The following is a 20,421-nucleotide window of genomic DNA, read 5'->3' as shown; positions in this document are numbered from 1 at the left end:
ATCACTCACTTTATATTTATGTATTTTTTTGCCTGAGATGCTGGTGCATACAGTCAGTAGTTTTCCTCATTGAACTAAAATGTACTATTTCAAAGAAAAGTCAGTATTATTCCTCACCCCCATCCCCACCCCAGTTTAAATTATATAGCCTGTGTGTATGTGATTGCTGGGGAGATTTCAGGGAAGAATTAATATATTGGAGTCAATGCTCAACTATTTCTCCAGTGCTGATTCTCTATCTTTCCAGCTGCTTGGGACCATTTATAATAAGAGCTGTGTGCAGAGCAAGAGTACATTCAATTTTGCTGGCTTGTCACTTCCTACTCAAACTTCCTCTATCCTTGCAGTCACTTTAATTTTCTTTGCTAAAACATAGTTGTAGTTCTATTAAGAATATAAGAGCAGGTGATTAGCAGGCATTGCAAGCTTTAGACTGAGACTCCTTAGTCATTAACCATTAAATTTTGCTTCATCAGATCTGTTTATTGCAAGTGGCACAGTAATTTTATGTGCAAATAAATTCATAAGAATCACTAGCCATCGAATTCCAGTAATGTTACAGGGGCAGTTCTATGCCATTGGCTAATATTCAGTCCGTATTTAGTATAAAGATTTCTGTTTATATTTCAAACAGACTTCTAAAGCTTGTGAGATACCTATTTTAATGTGATGTACTGTCTGAGAAACTACAAAAATATTTTGTTTGGTAGGGACTTGGATTTTGGTTTTAGGATTGAAATTACAAAATTATACAGTATTTCTATAATGCTTGCAATTGGATGACACCAGAGCCTTTTAAGAGAAGGGAATTGGGATAGGAGGCAGATACGGCTATTTGAGGATTTGTAATTGCTTCAGAGAACTGCTAACCATATCAGGCAACATTATACAAGTATACTTGTTGTCTTCAGTTGCTGGTTAGATATGCCCAATCTAATATAATTGAGATTTCTTGTATAGGAAATAATGCACCTGAATTACTTTTCATTCAAGTCTGGATGGTGAAAACGTTTGTGAACTTTTGTGAATTTTATGCACAATTGACTTGGGAGGCCGGTGTGTGGTGTAGTTGGTTCACATGGTGTAGTAAGATGGTGTTGTGATTCAGGGTCAGCCTGTGGGTTCGGCAGTTGGGTCGGACGATTCAGAGGAGGAGGAGGGGGGTGTTGGAGAGCTTGCTGAGGGTGTTGGAGAGCTTGCTGATGATGGCCTTGAGGCTCCGCAGAGCCCTCAGCCAGGCCCCTCCCATCTGGTTATGACGCAGACCCAGCTGTGTGAGCCTGACAGCGTGGATGAAGATGACCCACAGCTGGCCCTGTTCAAGGATGCCCGACGCAGGAGGCAGTCAATCAGGAGTAAACAGAGGAAGGCAATGGGGCACCTCGGAAGGAGGCAGAGAGAAGCCACGCCCTGAACTATTTAAAAGGGGAATGTGTGGGAGGGCTGGTTTGCTGAAGGCAACCATTTGAATAGTCCTGTTTCATGGTTCGTGTCTTGTTTTGCTCTGTTTTATGTTAATAAATTTGGCAGGCTTCGTTCCAGCCTCTTGCCGTTTGTAAAGGGGTTGTAGGCTGGTGCAGAACAGATGGAGGGTTTGTTGTCACTGTGTGTTGGGGGGTGGGAGCACAAAGGGAGGCTCAGCTAATCTCAATGTACACATAGTTGTACTTTGACAATAAAGGTTCATTTCACCAATTACTTTGTGAGCTTCCAACTATAACATTTCTACAGTGCTACAATTAACTTTTTTCACTGAATTTTAAAAAGAACAACTTCCTTATTTTATGTTACTTCAGTTTCATTCAAAATAACATTTTTTTAAAAAAATTGTGAGATAAAGCTATCTCTTTAGGGCAGGAGGTGGGATAGCAACACATACCTGACAATTTACTACTTGCCTCATACCTGATACCTGGACACAAGTGCATAATGATATCATGTATATATCATAATTTTGGCCTTACTGCAAGAGCCTGGTTGCACAGTGGTGAGAATGCAGTATCGCAGGCTAATTCTGACCACAGCCAGGAGTTCAATCCTGACGGGCTCAAGGTTGACTCAGGCTTCCATCCTTCCAAGGTCAGTAAAATGAGGACCCAAATTCTTGGGGTCAAAATGCTGATATTGTAAACTGCCCAGAGAGTGCTGTAAAGCACTATAGGGTGCTATATAAGTCTTAAGTCCTATTGCTATTGTATTGTGGGTGCTTTGGCCCAAAGCATCCATTTATGCAGTCCTTCTATTTTTCTGCATTTTAAAATTGTATCTGCTTAGATGTGTATGTGTATGTATGTGTCTGTGAATGCAAATATCTGTGTGACTTCAGTGGATTTTCAGTTGGCTGCCAATGCACTAAACCACGGGTCTCAAACTTGCCACATCATGTGACGTGTCACAATATATCACGACTCTTTTTGCATTGCTGGCAATGGGGTGGGCATGGCTTCAATATGATGAAACTGGCCTGCGGGCCGGCAGTTTGACACCCCTGCACTAAACCCATCACTTACTTGAAAGCAAGAGCTACAATTAATGGCACAATTAAATATGCTGAGATGAGAGTAAATACTCACTACTTTCTGGAAGTCTGAATAATTTCTGGGAGAAACAACATTTCTCCATCATCTGAAAATTCAGTATTTATAACTTTTTTGCAAGAAAAAAATTGCTCAGATAATCAGACAAGTAAGCAGAGCCATATACTACAATATGTAATAGAACCTGAATCTTAATACTACAAAGTCCATTCCAAAGTAAATTATTGGGGATAATTACACATTGCTGAAATGCTACTTTAGGAAAACAGAAGCCAATAATAGCTGGGGGGGAGGAGGGGGAGGTAGAAATATCTAGATTTTCAGTTTAAATTTTTGTGCTCATACAATTCAAGAGAGAGGTTCTCTCACTTCTCCCACTGTAGCTACGTAAATTGCTAGCAGCTGGGAGCATGAGAAATGGGGGCCCTGCCAAGGTCTATTCTGGAATCCCTTCATGCTTAGATGAGAGAAAGAGGCACTCCATGTTTCTCTCTAAATTGAATGCTTGCTTTGTAGCACTGGCAGCTAATTTGAAAGACAAAACATAGGGCACATAGTCTGTCAACTTGCCAAGGAGAAAAGACTCTGCTTTTCATCCCAAGGAAGTTTTCTTTACATGCAGAATGGGGGGGGGGGTATGAAAGAATGGTTCTAACATTCTTGCCAAGGATATTTGTGATCTCTGCAGTCCATGCAGCCCACAATAAGCATGTTCGCATGTTAATGTTTTCTCATGTTTACACCTTTCATTTAAGCCTCTAAGGAGACAGTTTACACACTGTGTTTATTTTGTGGCTAACAATGATGCATGCCTCTCAGTAGGAACAGAAAGTGAAATGGCTGCTTTCCCTGTTAGCGATCATATTATTCTTGCTACAAGTTAAATATAAATGCAAAAAGCTGTTCTTGATGCTCCTTGTGAAAGTGCATTGAGATTGCAATCAGCTGGATTTATCACCTTCTGTTTCAGAAAGTTAGCTTTTTTAAAAAAAATCTGTATGAAAAATATAACATTTTCCACTAGATATCTAATTTTGGAAGGGCATGATTTCAGTGTTAACATTTTAAAATTAAGTTATCATTAGGTGCCAAGGGAAAGTAAAATAATATCTCTGTCAGATATCTGTTTCCATTCAAAGTAGGCAGTTTTGAACGTGATAAGGCAATTGTCTGATTTTAAATAGGCAGCCTCATATCTCTGGGAAAAATATATAATTCCAAATCACAATTCTTTAAAAAATATAATCTCAAAATGTCTCAAAGTTTCTTGTGGTTTAGCAAAGTGATTTTGTCTTTGTCCCTGCAAAGGCTAAGTTGATGGAACATTCTGGACAGGACTGAAGGAAGCCCTTTTACAGCTGCTTGAATTTTTCAAAACTATTCAAACAGACCACCTCAAATAGCAGAGGATTGCTTTAAAAAGAAAGGAACTCCTGTGAATCCAATCCAAATTCTTCTGCTCAAATTCATGATGCTGGTTTTGAAAAGTAAATAATAATTCCACACATTTTTAATTATAAATTGACACTTTTGCCTGTGCCTTTTGGTGAGTGTTAGAATAAAAATGGTTTCTGGAGAAATGTTAAGTAATGTTAGACCAGGGTTGTCAAACTGCTAGCCTGCGGGCCGGACGCATCACGTGGAAGCCGCGCCCACCCCATTGCCGGCAATGGCAAAACTGTCCCAATAAGTCACGTGATGTCACATGACGTTGTGAGTTTGACATGTCTGTGTTAGACTGAAGAGAAGTTAGTGCCATTGGCCTCTGTGGCTTTAGGAAACACTTTAGGAAAGTTATTGCAGAACCCAACCTAGCTGGGGAATTCTGGGAGTTGAAGTCCACACATCTTTAAGTTGCCAAGGTTGAGAAACTCTTGCTACACACTATTGGAGAAAAAGAAATATTTTGGAAACATGCATTCAGTGATATGTTTCATCAGATTTCATGCACACTAGAGATTGAAACTGAAGGGATTTTTCAAGGAGGTAAGTGCTTAAGAATTTCTGGCTTATGGGCACTTTCAGCAGTCATTAGTCTCCTTGGCATGGCATAGCATGGCTGAACATTAACTAGGCCAATTGCTGCTTCCTTGAGCTTTGCTCTCTTCTGGCAGCTTATCTGCTTCTGCTGACTGTGTTGTTTGGGGAAAGGAGGGAGGGAGAAACCTCATCTCATTTATACTACATTTATTTGTAATCTTTTGAATATGGGATGATGGTTAAGAACATCCATCAAAAAATACTATCTGAACGTTCAGCATTTGGGATCGTGTTGGTGTCTTCTCTCCAGAACATTTTCTATTATTCTCAACAACAACAAAATCTATGAATGCTGGTTTGTCTATTTCAGGGGTGTCAAACTCAATTTCATTGAGGGCCGCATCAGCATTGCGGTTGCCCTCAGGGGGCCGGGTGGGTGTGGCCTGGGTGGGCGTGGCTAAAGTGCGTATGGCCTACTGGGTGGGCATGGCCAGCTCTACATCGTTCGCATCAAGGGTGCCTATGGGGGCCTGAGCAGGAGTGGGACAGATCTGAGGGTCTCTGGCAGAAGGAGGGTCTCTGGGCCAGGGCCAAGGCAGTGGGGGCCGTTCCCTCACTGTTTCCAGGATGGCTTTGCGGGCCGCATGAAACCACTTCATGGGCCGGATCTGGCCCCCGGGCCTTGTGTTTGACATGTCTGGTCTATTTGATTTCCATTCCTGATTGTTAGTGATTTCTACCTCTGGTTGTCTCTACAAATAAATGTGTGACTATATTTTGAACTAAAATGCATCAAAAATAAGTAGTTTTGGGTAGTGGATTCCATTGTTAGTTCCACAGTTGACTTGCATGCCTTTTCCTAAGAATAAGCAGAGTATTTCCCTTAAAGTTATTAGAGTGAGGAAGGTTAAAAGATATTGTGGATTAAGGGAGCAGAAGGTTGCTAAACAGGACGGGAACTGAGCTCTCTTGTTTAAGAGCATCCACCTTTCAGTACCAGCTTTTGAGGTCAGGTAAAAGGAGAGACTGCTTTAAAGTCTACTGGTGGAAACAGGATGCTGAACTAGATAGATTTTTGGCTTAAATACCACAAGGTTGCTATTCTCACTGAACTCCGATTCTGCTGGAGATGTAGGAGAAATCTGAGCTCAGCAGTCTTTAGCTGCTGTCTTCTGCAAGAACAACTGTTTATTCAATAGGAAGCAGAAGGGCACAATGATAAAGGTAAGCAGTTGGGGGCGGGGAGTGGCTAAGAAGCAGTAAACAGGAGCCATAACAAAAGTAATTATTAAGAAACACTGCTTAGGACTGTTGATTTCTGCTGCCCTACCTTTTTCTAAGTTGTTTTCCACATTAGAAAAAACTAGAATCTTTAACGTTAAAAAAGGCCTTAGAAATAAACAGATGTGATTTTGCCATGGATATACAAATGCAACATTGCACTCAAGTATAATAATGAATGTCAGAGCATGTTGGGAAGTGGTTGCTGTTGCTAGGGGAAGTTTTGTGAAACAGCCTAATGAATTATAATGCCCTCTACTCATTTATAGAACTGTTAGATATCAACTACCTTGCTTCATAGCTTGGGAATTAGGTGTTTTAATGCCCCTTCTATATTGATGATAGTGCAAAGGAAATTGGTTTGCTGGCACTGGGCATTGTGCCCCCCAAAACAAATTACTGATACATAGGATACATAGAAGCTGAACTCATCTGGCGATATAAAATCAATCTGTAGTTGAGCCTCACTTTCTCCTCCTTGTGCAATATTTTATTGAAAATTGTTGGAATGATTTCCTGACATTTTGAGAGAAGTAACATACTGTAAAAGACTGAAAATGGATTTAATATAATTTAAGAAATTGACCAACCCCAACTCTGTCCCCAAACAAAGGAAGCCATCCAGAAAAGCCTCACTCAATTCACTTTGCATGATCACCAACTGCAGCTCCCCAGTAACTCCCCAAACTATTAAGTACAGTCCAAAGATACCAATACGCTGCCCATCTCTATCCCAGATGCCGTGGCAAGGTAAAGAGAGGAAGTTTTAAATCTTCAGAACATCAAATAAATCCCCGTTAAATCCCATAATCAGGATTCTCAGTGGCCGAGAGAACACTAATTTGGCACCGTCCAAAGGAAAGCAAAGGTATGAAGCAGCAGGTGGAAGCTACATTGAATGGAAACAATCCACAGTTAAGCCCTTTTTTTTGCCAAGTGTTCGTCGGGGCAATTCCTCCTATTGACGGATTTCTCTGCTCTGTTTCTTTTAAAGATGCAAGAAGCCAGTCCTTTCCCTCCATACCAAGCATCTCATTTGTTTCTCTCCCTTAGAATACTGTAGAGGGAGGACCTCGAGAGAACAGAGGAAGCCTTCTAAGTCAACCCTGGCTGCATGCTTATACAGCAGTCCAGGCCTGCTCCTCTGCCTCTGCTTTGCATGCTAGGCTGCTGTTATTTAAAAGTATCAAACAAATTCTTTTAGAATGGTTTCCCAGGACTGGAGCCCTTCCAAGGCCAGTAATGTACAGTTGGCAGGACATGGAGTTTGCGGCTGTGGCAGCAGTCTGAGGTTCATCTGCCAAGACAGCTATAAACATGGCAAAGGAAAGAGTAAGACAGTTAATTTTTCAGCACTCCACCTTCCCACAAAAGTTGCATGATAGTGTTTAGACCAGCGCTGCTCTGTGAATGGTGCTTTTCAAGTACCTGGTGCCTAGAGACTGCAAAAAGGGAAGGAAGGAAGGAAAGGAAGGAAGGAAGGAAGGAAGGAAGGAAGGAAGGAAGGAAGGAAGGAAGGAAGGAAGGAAGGAAAAAGAAGAAAGAAAGGTTTTCTTGAAGTCATAAGTTTGTTGTTTTGTAAATGAATGAAACAGATGGATGAAATGTCTGTGTATAATTGAAATTTTATTTATTTTGATTTATATAGTGGCCCATCTTAAAATGCATTACTTTGGGTAGCCTAAAAACAATTGTAAAACAATATAAAAGCAGAATACAATATTAAAATATATTAAAACATATTTTAAAAAGTACTACGCAATCTGCAACTATTAAAAACAGTGAATAACAGTCAGCTGTATAGACTTTACTAAGATAATAAGTTTCTTCTAATTAATTTGTATCGAACTTTTCAGTATGTAGTATCTTTGTGGAGTAATTTGCCAATATGTTCAAAGCAATGAACTAACTTTTTCAAAGTAATAGTGAATATATGGATTAGAAATTGTTAAGTAGATAAAAATAAAAAAATATCCATGTTTAATCCACAAGCATTATTATTTAACTTATGATGAGAACATGACAGAAAAAAATTAAACATATATACATAGTCCACACAATTATAAGTAAAACTTATGGCAGTGGCCTCATAATTGGATGTCCAATTCAGCTATCCAGGCGATCGCTCTGGCATTGCTTCATGTAGATCTTCTAAGGAATGAGAGAATGCACATCCAGGGCAATCTAACCCTAACCTTAGCCTACAAACATATAGCACATCTTTGTTGTCAGTCCATACCCTCTGAGGCTCAGGTATACCAATTTACTACATGGAAGGTCTTTTAGTCACTGTAGATAGCCATTGATGAACCTTGTGTGAATGGCTAAGACTGAAATACACCCACTAGCCATCCCAACAAATTGTGATGGCATTTTGATGACTATTTCCATTTTATAGATGAAGAACTACAGACAAGAGAACAATTTGATCATGGGGGTCATGCCCAACTGAGATTTGAACCTATTCTTATGGACCGCAACTAATTTAAACTCAAAGTGCTCCTCCAGGGCATACTATGTGTACTTGCTCAGTCTGCCAAAGTTGTAATCTGAGCTAGATGAAACAACCCTAGACAGGTGCAAGGCCATATAATTTGTGGGAGATTTTCCAGTAAGAATTACAACACAGGTGCCCTTTTCACATTACAGTCCCTCTGTGGGAACCTCTTTTTTGTGGCATCATCCCATTAAGCAGCTGGAACATTTTTAAAAGCCCACAATGACAAATGTACACACTCATTCTCAGCTGGGACATTGGTTTCACAGAACAAATCTACTAATCAGACTTTTATGAAATATGGGACTGTACCATGTAGTGGGGAAAGGCTTGTGCATTCTAGTGATGCCATGAACTATATACAATTGGGGGGTCTATATTCCTCGAAGGGTCCCCTATGAAGTCAGGTCATAGACAAGGGGTCAGACTAAATACACTAGAAACATACTCCAGTATTCTGCTAAAAATCCAAAATGGTTACAGTATTCATAATCAAGACAGTGTCAATATGATACTGGAATATTAGTCTTCCCAGAACAAAAGGTATCCAACAAGCTACTGGGGAAGATTGGAGGGAAGTATGAGTAGCACTAGTGCTTATAATGTAGGTGGATTAAGCCTGAAGGATATAGAACTAATGATGTGGCCAGAGGCAAAAGGAAAGTTTGGTAACACAAAGAGTATATGCCATTGGACTGTGGAATGTGAAACCATGAATCAAAACCAATTTGATGTTGTGAAAACAGAAGTGTCAAGGCTGAATATTGACATTCTGAGAGTCAACAAAAGAAATGAATTGGAACTGTTTACTTCTCTTCAAAGTAGAAGCAGACAAGGAACCATCACTCTTAACAAAATATTGTCCAAGACAGTGCTCAGATTCAACCCCCGCCCCAATGATATCCATTAAAATTCAATGCAAGGCAAACACTATTATAGTGATACATATCTATGTCCTAACCAAAGATACAGAGAAAGTGGAAGTTGATTTAAAATAATTTAAAGCATCTTGTTGATGCAGCATTAAAAAAAATCATACTAAATATAGAAGAACTAAAGTGCTAAAGTTGGAACCAAAATGGCATTTGGAATAAAGGCAAAATTTGGTCTCAGTGCATAACACACAGGAGAAAGACTATCAGAGTTCAGCCAAGAAAATTCAATGATAATACAGCCACTTTTCCCCAACTACTTAAAAGCTGAACAACATTGAAATCAAGTTGATTATATATTCTCAAGCAAAGATGAAAAAGCTGTACTCCATGAAGAAAAACAAGATTTGATTCCTATTGTGGCACAGATCATGGGCTCCTTCTTGCAAAATTACCGGTACAACTTAAAATAAGCAGAACAAGAAGATATAAGATCACCAGTATTCCATAAGAAGAGAAAGTTCATGAAACCCTAGCAGCACTGTTTAAAATCTTACAGGATATTGTAGTTAAAATGCTATATTCAGTTTCTAAGCATGTATGGCCCAGAGATGAAAATAGATCAATTTATTTAAGCATTTTATTAGTTCAATACCAAAAAAGGGCAGTGCTGAAACTATTGAACAGTTGTACTTTTCTTACATGCTAGTAAAATAAGGTTGAAGATTTTGCATTCATGGAAGGGGAACTGCCAGATGTACAAGCTGGATTCAGAAGACACCACTCCCCTCCCCAAGATAACATTGCTAACATCTAGTGGGTGGTGAGAAAGATAAAGAATGAATAATTTTACTTTATTGATCATACAAAGGTTTGGACTGTTTAAAAGTATAAGAAACTAATTATAACCCTTATAATATGGCAGTACTGGGTTACCCCATCTGTTCTAAGAAAAATTTGTATCATAACCAGAATAGTTTGAATGCTATTTGGAACAATTAAATGGTTCAGAATTGAGGAAAGATATGTCACAGTTGCATAATGTTATCTTATTTAATACATACAAAATAGATGTAGTGAGAAATGCTGCACTAGAAGAAATTGAAAATGGGATTAAATTTGGAATGTGGGGGAGAAACATCAACAACCTCAGATATATTGATGATATCACTTTGGTGATTGGAAATCAGAAAAACATAATCAGACAAGCTCAACAAAATGTTTTGATGCGTTTGAATTGCGCTGTTTCATGCGGCTATGTGTGTCAAAACAAACAGTTAATGAAATCATCATATGCGTTCTATTGCAGATCTTGAGGAAGAATGGTCTGTAGGAGATATAAATTTTATATTAAAGATAGCAATTACTTCACTGACCCATTTATTCTATGGGAGATATTTTGTATCTTCTCCTAAAATGCATAAAGCCACATATTGCCACTTACAATTTATTCTCTCTTCTGTTCATGGAATCACAGAGCTGGAAAGACCTAATGATAAAGGTTAATTTAAATCCTTCTAATTAATTGGAAACACATCCCAAGGGTAAAGGTTTACGTGATTTTCAGGAAAGTTTCTGAAATTTTCAAATATCTGAACCCAGCTGAGCTACCTGCCATAGAAGATGGGAATTTAATTTAATTTAATTTAATAATATTTCTATACCGCCCTTCTCCCTGAGGACTCAGGGCGGTTCACAGGGCAAGAATAAAATACAGAGTTACAAATATTAAAAGGAAATTAAAGACACAAGACACAAACTGCCTAAATCAGGCATGTCAAACTCCCAGCCTGCGGGCCAGATGCATCATGCCAAAACCGCGCCCATCCCATTGCCGGCAATGGGGAAAAAGTTGCAATATGTCACGTGACATCATGTGATGTTGCAAGTTTGACATGCCTGGCCTAAATGATGACACTCTTAATAGCTAAAGGTATTTATTTTCTAGTTTTCAAAGACTAGCATGGCTCTGAAACTCTGCATAAGATGCTTCTCATATGATTCCAATTATAACCTGGATCAAAGTTTTTAGATGGAGATTGTTTTCAATTTCTAAATTATGGTGGTTTTCTTCTTTGCTTTTCTCCAATTCCCCTTTCCTCCTCTCTTCCAGTGGTCTGCTGGAGATTGAAGTGCCAGAAGCATATTGCTTGCAGTAACCTTACCTTGTATTGGTGCTTTACTTAGTTTCCCCCAATTTACCCTTTCTTTTTAAAAAGAGTGCGAAAACTATAATGTACGTGCAATTAAACATTCTGTTTGAATTTTCTTTCAACTGAGAGCCAGTGTAGGGTAGTGGTTAAAGAGCTGGCCTAGAAACCAGGAGACTGTGAGTTCTAGGTCTCCCGTAGGCATGAAAACTGGTCAGATGACTTTGGGCCAGTCACTGTCTCTCAGGCCAACCTGCCTTATAGGGTAGTCTTTGTAGGGAAAACAGGAGGCGGGTGGATTAGGCAGTGGCGTAGCGTGGGGGGTGCAGGGGGGGCCGGCTGCACCGGGCGCAACATCTGGGGGGCGCGCTCGCACTCGCAGCTCTCTACCCCTGCCTGGCTCACTCACTCTCTCTCACTGCAGTGCTGGCTGTGCGAATCCGATCCGAGCCGCCGGGTCATCGCCCACTGTGGAGGGGGGGTGCCAGGTGTGCGGTGCAGTTAGGGGGCGCAAATTACTTGCCTTGCCCCGGGTGCTGACAACCCACGCTACGCCACTGGGATTAGGTATGTTTGCCATCTTGAGTTATATATAAAAAAGGGCAAGATAAAAATATCATAATAATAATAATAATAATAATAATAATAATAATAATAATAATAATAATAATAATAATTTTATTTGTATACTGCCCTTCTCCCGAAGGACTCAGGGTGGTGAACAGGGCAAACATATAAAAATACAAGGATACAAATATTAAAAAAGATTAAACAAGGTGCCCAGAACTAACAACAATAAGTTAAAATGCACTAAAACAATATTAAAATCCAAACCCATCACCCATCAGGCCAGGCCGGCTTGTTCGAACAAGTAGGTCTTCAGATTGCGTCAGAAGGAGCGAAGGTCGGGCGCCATCCAAAGATCAACCCGCAAACGGTTCCACAAATCCGGCGCGCCCACAAAGAAGGACCTCCCCCTGGGGGCCACCAGACGACATTCTCTGATCGGTGGCACCCTGAGGAGGCCCTCTCTGTGGGAGCGCACAGGGCGAAGGGAAGTTGATGCCGGCAGCAGGTGATCCCTAAGGTACTTGAAGAGTTTCAAGTTATTGCTACCTCTGTATTATATCCTGGGTCAAATTGTGTGATGTTCAGGCAAACTGTTGTACTTAACAAATTGCAGTTTCCTCATATGGAAAATAGGGGAAACAGAACAAGCTGTGGGGGAGGGATGCTTGGCACTCCCATTTTGCCCATTGCCCCCTGCAAATCCCTGCACACTTGCTTATAATATTGTATTGACTGGTTTGTGATTCCATAGATTTACTATAGGAAGATCATCTTAAAAATAGGTCTCAAGATGAAAATGGCAAGGAGAATGTATATTTCTAGGGCAACAAGTGGTGGTTGTGGAAAGCATTGAGAACCATTTGGTCATCTACATATCATCCTTGTACAAATAGCGCTCTCTGCATTTGAGATATGAATTTGGAAACCACAACATGTTAACCTATTCCATTTACGACACTGAAAACAAGAGAGACATATTGTACCAAAAACCATCTTATTATTAAATTGTGGAAAAAAACTGCACTCCAAAGTTGGATGCCTCTGTAATCTGATTAAAATGTTATATACAATTCTGGTAAATTCCTCTCAAATGAGGACATTGTTAAGAACTGGGCCATGATAAGTAGAGTATCTTTATTGTAAGAAAAGACAGAAGCATTGTAGTTCTTTTGTACAATATAATAAAAAGTAGGATCTAGTGGATGAAAGTCATCATGGTTCATTCAGTGTATGAGTACAGCAATTGGGGTTTCTTTCCATTCTTGTCTCATATACCTCTTACTCCTCTATTGATGCGTGATACATAGTAGAATTGCTAAAAAGACCTTGGTGATACAATGCTTATATAATTTCCACAGTCACTTAGCCTTAAAAAGAAAGATTAGACATAGGCCTCTTTTATCATGAGATGTTCAAGATAGCAAAGTTGGTTTATTTGCAACAACAATATGCTTTGCATAAGAATAGGAATAAGAATAAGAACATCTAGCTGGCTAGTTTTAGAAATGAAGTACTAACACAACTTTCCGCACCTGATTCTGTCCAAGTGTGTTGATTTACAATTCTAATTATAACAGTATTTGTAATCCAACACATCTAGAATGTACTAGGTTTCCAAAGGTCATTTGTCAATTATAACTTGTGGCTCTTCTCCAGCATGCTAGTTAATACGTTTTTCAATAATAACAATGCAATTTTTCTCACTATTTAATGCCTAGAATTATATTTGTGATAAAATTTAAGGTTCCTATCACCAGTGTTCTTTATCATTCAGATTGCACAAATGTTTTGCTGACCATCTCTTAAAGAAAACCATAATCATTGTGCATAGATTTGATTGTTAGACTTCTGACCTCAAGTTGGAAGAGACTTCAAAAATAATTTATTACAACCCCCAGCCAGAAATTCCCCATTACTGCTATCTTTATAGAACACTGTCCCAGCTTCTGCTTACAAATGAAGACCTACTGCTTTCAAGGCAGCCTATTTCACTGTTGAGCAACTCATTCGGTCAGTTCTTCCTAATTTTAAATGAAATAAATGATTTGAAATAAATGTTCATTCTAACATTTAGTAACACAAAAGACTATGTCATACCTAAAATTAGATAGTGATCTCACTGAAGCTTGGTTGTCAGCCTAAAGCTGATCTCATCAGTTTAGCCATATTGAATTTTAAAGGAGTTCCACTCTATCCTTTTAGTCTAAGGGAGATCAAAAATTGTACTAATCAATGCACTCTTTAAAAATACTCAGCAGTTTCATGTTCTGGATAAAACCAATAAGGGAAATCTCATCATATTGCTTTTCATCCCACTTTAAAAGTGTCCAGAAGTTGGCAAGATTACAAGCACTGGAGGTAAAAGGAAGGGGAATATTTAAAGAAGTCACAGTATAGACTTATAACATAAGGAATGGTTTGGTAATGAATAGATAACTCAAACTGGATGCTTTATCTTGTAAGTAGTTTTATTTCATCCAGGCAAATGAATGAATTAAATTTGAGCAGTTGCATCCTAGAGAGAATGGAATGTATCTTGAAGGGAACAGATTTGGAATTTAAGAAAGTTTCAAGAAACATTCCTTGTTGATCGCAGTGAGGATGGATTCACAGAAGCCACTGACTGAGATGGGCAGCCATAGAAATTGAGCAAATAAAATAATAAAATAAAACAGAATTGAGATATGTGGGATTTGGAGGAGTAAACATTCTCCCAGACATTTCCCATAACACAGTCAGATGCTCAGTGTTGAAATGTACTCTATCCTCAGTAAGTACTGAGAAATCAAGTAGTGCAATGACATGAAGCAGGTGGTAAGGGCACAGCATCACCAAGTAGAGGCTACTGTCAAGAACCAGCTTGACTGATCCTTCAGAACCCTGGACAAGTCCCATAGGAAAGTGGAGTTACTGTGGGCTGAGGATTGACTGAGCCCCATTTAGGCTCCAATTTCAGATCTGTCAGATTCAGAAGATCAATGTAATAGGATCCAGAACTAATGCCTCTCTGGGTTACAGTTTTCTGATTCCCCTTATCTCTTCTTTATTTCTCTCTTTGGATTTATGCTTGGTCATTACAGGAAACCTGATCATGGCAGTAGCAGGAATAATTCTTACTGGCTTTTATTGCTTTTCTCTTTCAGTCGCCCACATTTATATTGATGAACAAAAGGTATTGTCTACATGAACTACTTTCATTTGTTCACATATGTTCTTTGCCCCCACATTGCTGCTTGCTAAGGTGTTGCTGAGAGTCTTAACTTATGAACTCACAGGCCACCCACCTGGAGGCCACTGGTTATATCAGAGGCTTTTCCAGCATGGTACTGCACTGTAAGTCCCCTGTAAATGAGCTGTAAAGGTTTTTCTCTGGGTCATGAATTCCAATGAGCTGACAATTTCTTCCACCTCTTTATTACCAATACAGTAGAGCTGTCTTGCTGCTCTCATCTATAAAACTAGTCTCTCTGTCTCCACCTTTGAATTTGGGTTCTATCATGAATTGGTTTCAGATACAGACTCCATTCATTGCTATAAAATGCTTCTTTGCAACAACACTGGGCACTTTTTTCTGCATGTGTTTATTTTATATAGCCCTTCCTCCTATAAAGCAAGTCAATACAATTTTAATATATCTGCTGACAGTTTCAATCTAGTTGACAGTTAAATATAGAAGAAGCCAAAAGAGAGACTATAAATGAACAATGTAAATACCTCGCTTTTTCCCCTCCCAGGCCTGTGCAGTTTTTGCAGATTTATGTTTAGACTATGCTAGTATATAATCCATTTGTGAACACAAAATACGGCATTCCAGAGCTATTCTTATTCAGATAAAGTTTTTGATCTTTATGAATTTATTGAAAAGATCCAAAGCAGCTCAGCAACGCTTCTGTGTAATTCATTTCTATTGAGCGCATCTGTATAAGATAAATTGATGGAATATCATTCTATTAAATAGGGGGCATTGACGTAATAGTGATTTTATTGCTAAATTATATTTAAACCAGGATGTTTTCAACTCACTCATTCCTACCCTAGATTATCTGATGCAAGATCTTTCAAGATCAAGATCTTTAGCAACCATCTGGGCTGATTCCTGCTTAGGAAATGGTTCAGTACCATCTCCAGGGGATTTATAGAAATTTTCTTAATGCATTATTTGACTGAGAGGTTTTTACATGGAGAAGAATGGGGCCATGCTGTTAGCTTTGCCCTTAGATAGTCCTGTTATTTGCTCTTAAATTTGGACATAAGAAGAAGCACACTGTTTTTTCCTTCCACCTTTGATCTCTGTTACCATGTTTTCTTGTTCATATCTGTATATGAATTTTCATATGAATATGTATCATTGCGAACATAACATTAGAGTGGTATTTTTGGAGATGCAGCAGGCACACTGAATTATGCTTCAAGTGATCTTCAACTGAGTAAATTACAAAAATAATGGAGAAAAATAGAAGTGGATTTATAAGATAAGAAATAGAATAAATACTATAAAACAGTAAAGAACATAAAAGCAAGAATCCTACTGACTCAGGCCAAAAGCTCATCTAATCCTACGATCAACATCTCAGAATGTCCCTACAGGTATATTTAGAAGGCTCATATTCTTGGAAGTAGTAGTCATCTTCCACTGCTATTCTGCAACAAGTGGTAATTAAGACCTATCTTTGAATGTGGAAGTGGAGGGATGGATACAGCCATCAAGATTAGTGGACTTTCAGAGATTAATCATAGGAGAGCTTTGCTGCAAACCATATGTTATGATTACAAATAGAATGAATAAATAAATGCAATACTGAAATAAATAATAGTTAATAGAATTCTATACTTTGTTTGCTATAAACTGTATGTCCAGTTTTGTTGGGAATCTTACACTTTCACAACTGGAGAGACTAAATATTGCTTAATGATTATTTAAAATTTTGAAACTAAAACCATTGGCTTGTAAAAATATAATTTTAAAATGAAGAATCTTCTTAGATTCTTACTACTGCAAGGAAAATTAATATGGAGAAAGGCAAAGGGGTTGAGACTGAAGCAAGGAAGAGAAACCAAAGAGATCAAGTTGGAACAGCTAAATTGTTGCACTAGATATTAACTCTTGAAGAATTCCTAGTATATTAGACTAGCACAACAGTTTTCACTTGCCTATCTCTTTCATTTCAAGTCAAATGAGATAGCCTTTTGCTGATTTTCTTTCAAATTCCTTGGGCTTAAATACTGTAAGTTATAGAAACCTGAACCAACTGCCTTTTTTCCTTCTAGAGGCTAGGCAAAGATTAAAAGATTCTTCTATGGTACTCCTAGTATACAATATATTCAAACATACTGTTTTAATTCTATATCAGATTATACAGAGAAAAATTATAGGTATTATGGCCACTAGAGTGAAAATACAATGATCAGAAATGTCATTGATTTAACTTTGGAAACCTGCTGAATTACGTTTATATGATTTGAGTGTTGTCTTATCAGAGCCAGAATCAATAATGGAAGAAGATAGCATTGAAGTGACTGAGCTTTGAAATAAAATCAACTACTCAGTGGCTAACAACCTTTATATTAATTTGAATGCAGTAGACTGGGCGGATCAAAATTTGATCTTTTAAGTTCATGTCCCTTAGAGGCCTTAGGTTGAAGGTCTAAAAGATCATTATAAAGGGAAAAACTTAATTTACTCAAGCCATATTATGTCACTCTAGTCATATCTGACCAGTCAATGGATGAAGAATCGACATGAACGTGAAAGCACTGGTTATTTGTCTCTGACATTTAAAGCTAGTGCTGTCTCTCAGCATTCTGCGTAATATCTTGTGATTTATTGTTATGTCTCTCAATATTAAGGCAATTTTATGTGTGGCTGAGGGCACAACTGGAGACATTTTTTCAGGACTGATATTTGATGAAGTGGAGAACTAACCAACTATAGAAAAATGACACCAAGAAAAGTGGGAATTCAGTTAGAACCACATTTCTTTATAAATAATACATCAATAGGCAGTCAGTGCATTCTAGTTTACATTTGGCCAATGCTACATAATTTTTTCTGTAACAGTTCATATAACCAGCCTTTTTAGCTTCATAAGAGACTAGTGCAGTATGAACAGTTACTTGATTTCTGAACATAATACTTAATAACATAATCTATAAAAGCAACTCTTTCTGGCTATTCTCTTGCAAAATATTGTGCTGAGGATTCTACTTAAGCTCAGCAAGTTCTGTTCTGAGATGCACAGAACACTGAACTCTGAGTTTCCAGTTTAATGAAGAAAGTATGGGGGGGGAATATGAATCATTAGTTTTTGGTTTTGTCATTAAAACAATGTTGGACCCTAAGTGTGATAATAGACTCTTGACATTATCTCTCCAATTTGAAGTATGTGTTGCACAAGATACAGTTTCTTCCATTTCAGGCAGTGGAAATCTACAAATTCAGTTGAGGATATATTTTGTGCCTGCTATGGCTTAAGAATATCTGCTCAGGATGGGCTTTGCTTCTGTAGTTGCACCTTATTTGTGGAATATCTTGCTTCAGAGGATTCATTTGATCCCAAGGTTTTGTAAACAGTTTCCCTCCACTGGAAGTTGTTCCTACTCCCCAGACATTGGTCCGGAGGGCCCCCTAATTCTCAGGAGTACAAAGGGGCCCCAGAAAGGATAAAAATATACAAAAATGTGCCTACCTCCTTATCCCTGTGAGAATTCAAATCCTGAAGCCTGTTATATTTTCAGTATTTTATAGCCAATGTCAATCAATTCAAGCAGTGTCTTCATAGAGAAGAGCCACAGTCTCTGTGACAAGACCTCTTGTTGATAAGGACTAGAAATAACATGGAGAAAATGCCTCATGCCTCAGCAGCTGAACAACATGTGGAACATGCCCCAGCCCTTTATAAAGATCATACAGATAAATACAACCAGAATATATTTGGCTGGAAAAAAACAGTGGAATGAGAACAAAAATTACTTTAGAAGTTAAAGATCATAAAATCATTTCTTCAAAAATGTTACGGCGCTATTTGCTAATGAAGAATAAAGGAGAATCTTCAGTACAGATAGAGATGTAGGCAGTACTGTTTTTACCTGTTGACCAAATGAATTATCACATAGATTTCTCTCATTTCCTATGGAAGTCCAAGAGCTGCAGGGCATCTCAGAGGCAGATTTGTGGAAGCTCTAATGTGTCAAATGGTGACAATGTGATAAAAAACACAGAATTTCTACTAAGAGGCCTCAGGCATTTTTTCCCCCTTCTAGAAGGGAAAAAAATTGCCCTGAGGCCTTAGCTTTATGTCATTTGCTGGTACATCAAGTCTGCTTGTGCATTTGAGTCCATGAGCCCTGGCAGTAGAATTAAGTACAATCTCTTAGGATCATAACTGAAGGACAAGGCTTCTTCAATACATTTTCCTCTTCCTCTAGGATTTGGGAGTAGCATAAGAAAGTTGCATCTATTAAAAGTCAGAATATTTGGGTGGGATTTGATTTGAAAAGGAGAAGCAGCACAATAGCAAGTAAAAAAAATAGGCTGAGGGACTAGAATAGATACCATCCAATATGATGAATTCTTATTCTGTTGTCTAGTTCTCACACACAGCATATGGAGTAATCTACCTGCCTTAAGATTATATAACTGAGGAGGGTATGTGAGACTCACCTGTTTCTCTTCAATAGAAAATGCTAATACAGAGATATTAATAGGATGCTGATGTATTGCTTTATTTGTATTATTTATATCCTTTGTTCAAGTTATTGTAGATTCAAGTGACTTACAAATAAAATAGACACTTTAATAATAAAAATCTAGTAAACACTATCAAAACTTAGCTCATTGGGTTTTTCCAGAAGACTGTTTGATAGTAGAAAAATTTCTACAAGGCATCTAGTTCCCTTTGTCCAGTGCGCTCCCACAGGGAGGGTCTTCTCAGGGTGCCGCCGGTAAAAGATTGCCGGCGGATAACACCCAGGGGGAGGGCCTTCTCAGTGGGTGCGCCTGCCCTTTGGAACCAGCTGCCCGTGGAGCTTAGGACTGCCCCCGACCTTCGTTCATTTCGCCGGGACCTTAAGACCTGGCTCTTCGAGCTTTCCGGCCCAGGCTGAGAATTTTAATTGGGGTTTTTATTTTTGTAGGGATTGATTTAATGTTTTAAAATTGTTTTTAACTTTTGTATCGATCTTTGTTTTAAATGCCCTGTAAACCGCCCTGAGTCCTTCGGGAAAGGGCGGTATATAAATCCAATAAAATAAATAAATAAATAAACTGATATTCTCTACCCTACCTCAGTCCTCTAGCCAAATGTACACAAAATATACCTGTAAATCCTTCCTGCCTATAGTTAAATAATCTCAAAGCATGTCGCTACTTCACCTATTGTTTGTGAGAACTAGGTTATGGAATAACAACATACCTCAATTTATTCCTTTGGCCATGGAGGATAGTTGTCTTTCTGGCAATTGTTCTTTCCTAGGTGTTATGCTACACTGATTCTTTATTAGGTACTAATGACTATCGCCATAGTGTCAATGTCTTG

General features: G+C 38.5%; 1 protein-coding gene across 5 annotated transcripts in view; it reads left to right on the top strand.

Annotated features, from left to right (window-relative positions):
- The window catches only part of NCOA1 (nuclear receptor coactivator 1), a 308,570-nt gene that overhangs the window by 219,047 nt on the left and 69,102 nt on the right, over positions 1-20,421 (top strand). The gene's annotated exons all lie outside the window — the stretch shown is intronic.

This window comes from Vipera berus (assembly GCF_964194415.1).
Source record: "Vipera berus genome assembly, chromosome: 1".
NCBI classification, from domain to species: Eukaryota; Metazoa; Chordata; class Lepidosauria; order Squamata; family Viperidae; genus Vipera; species Vipera berus.
The sequence above is the reverse complement of the archived record's forward strand: the minus strand, read 5'-3'. Positions and strand labels throughout refer to the sequence as shown.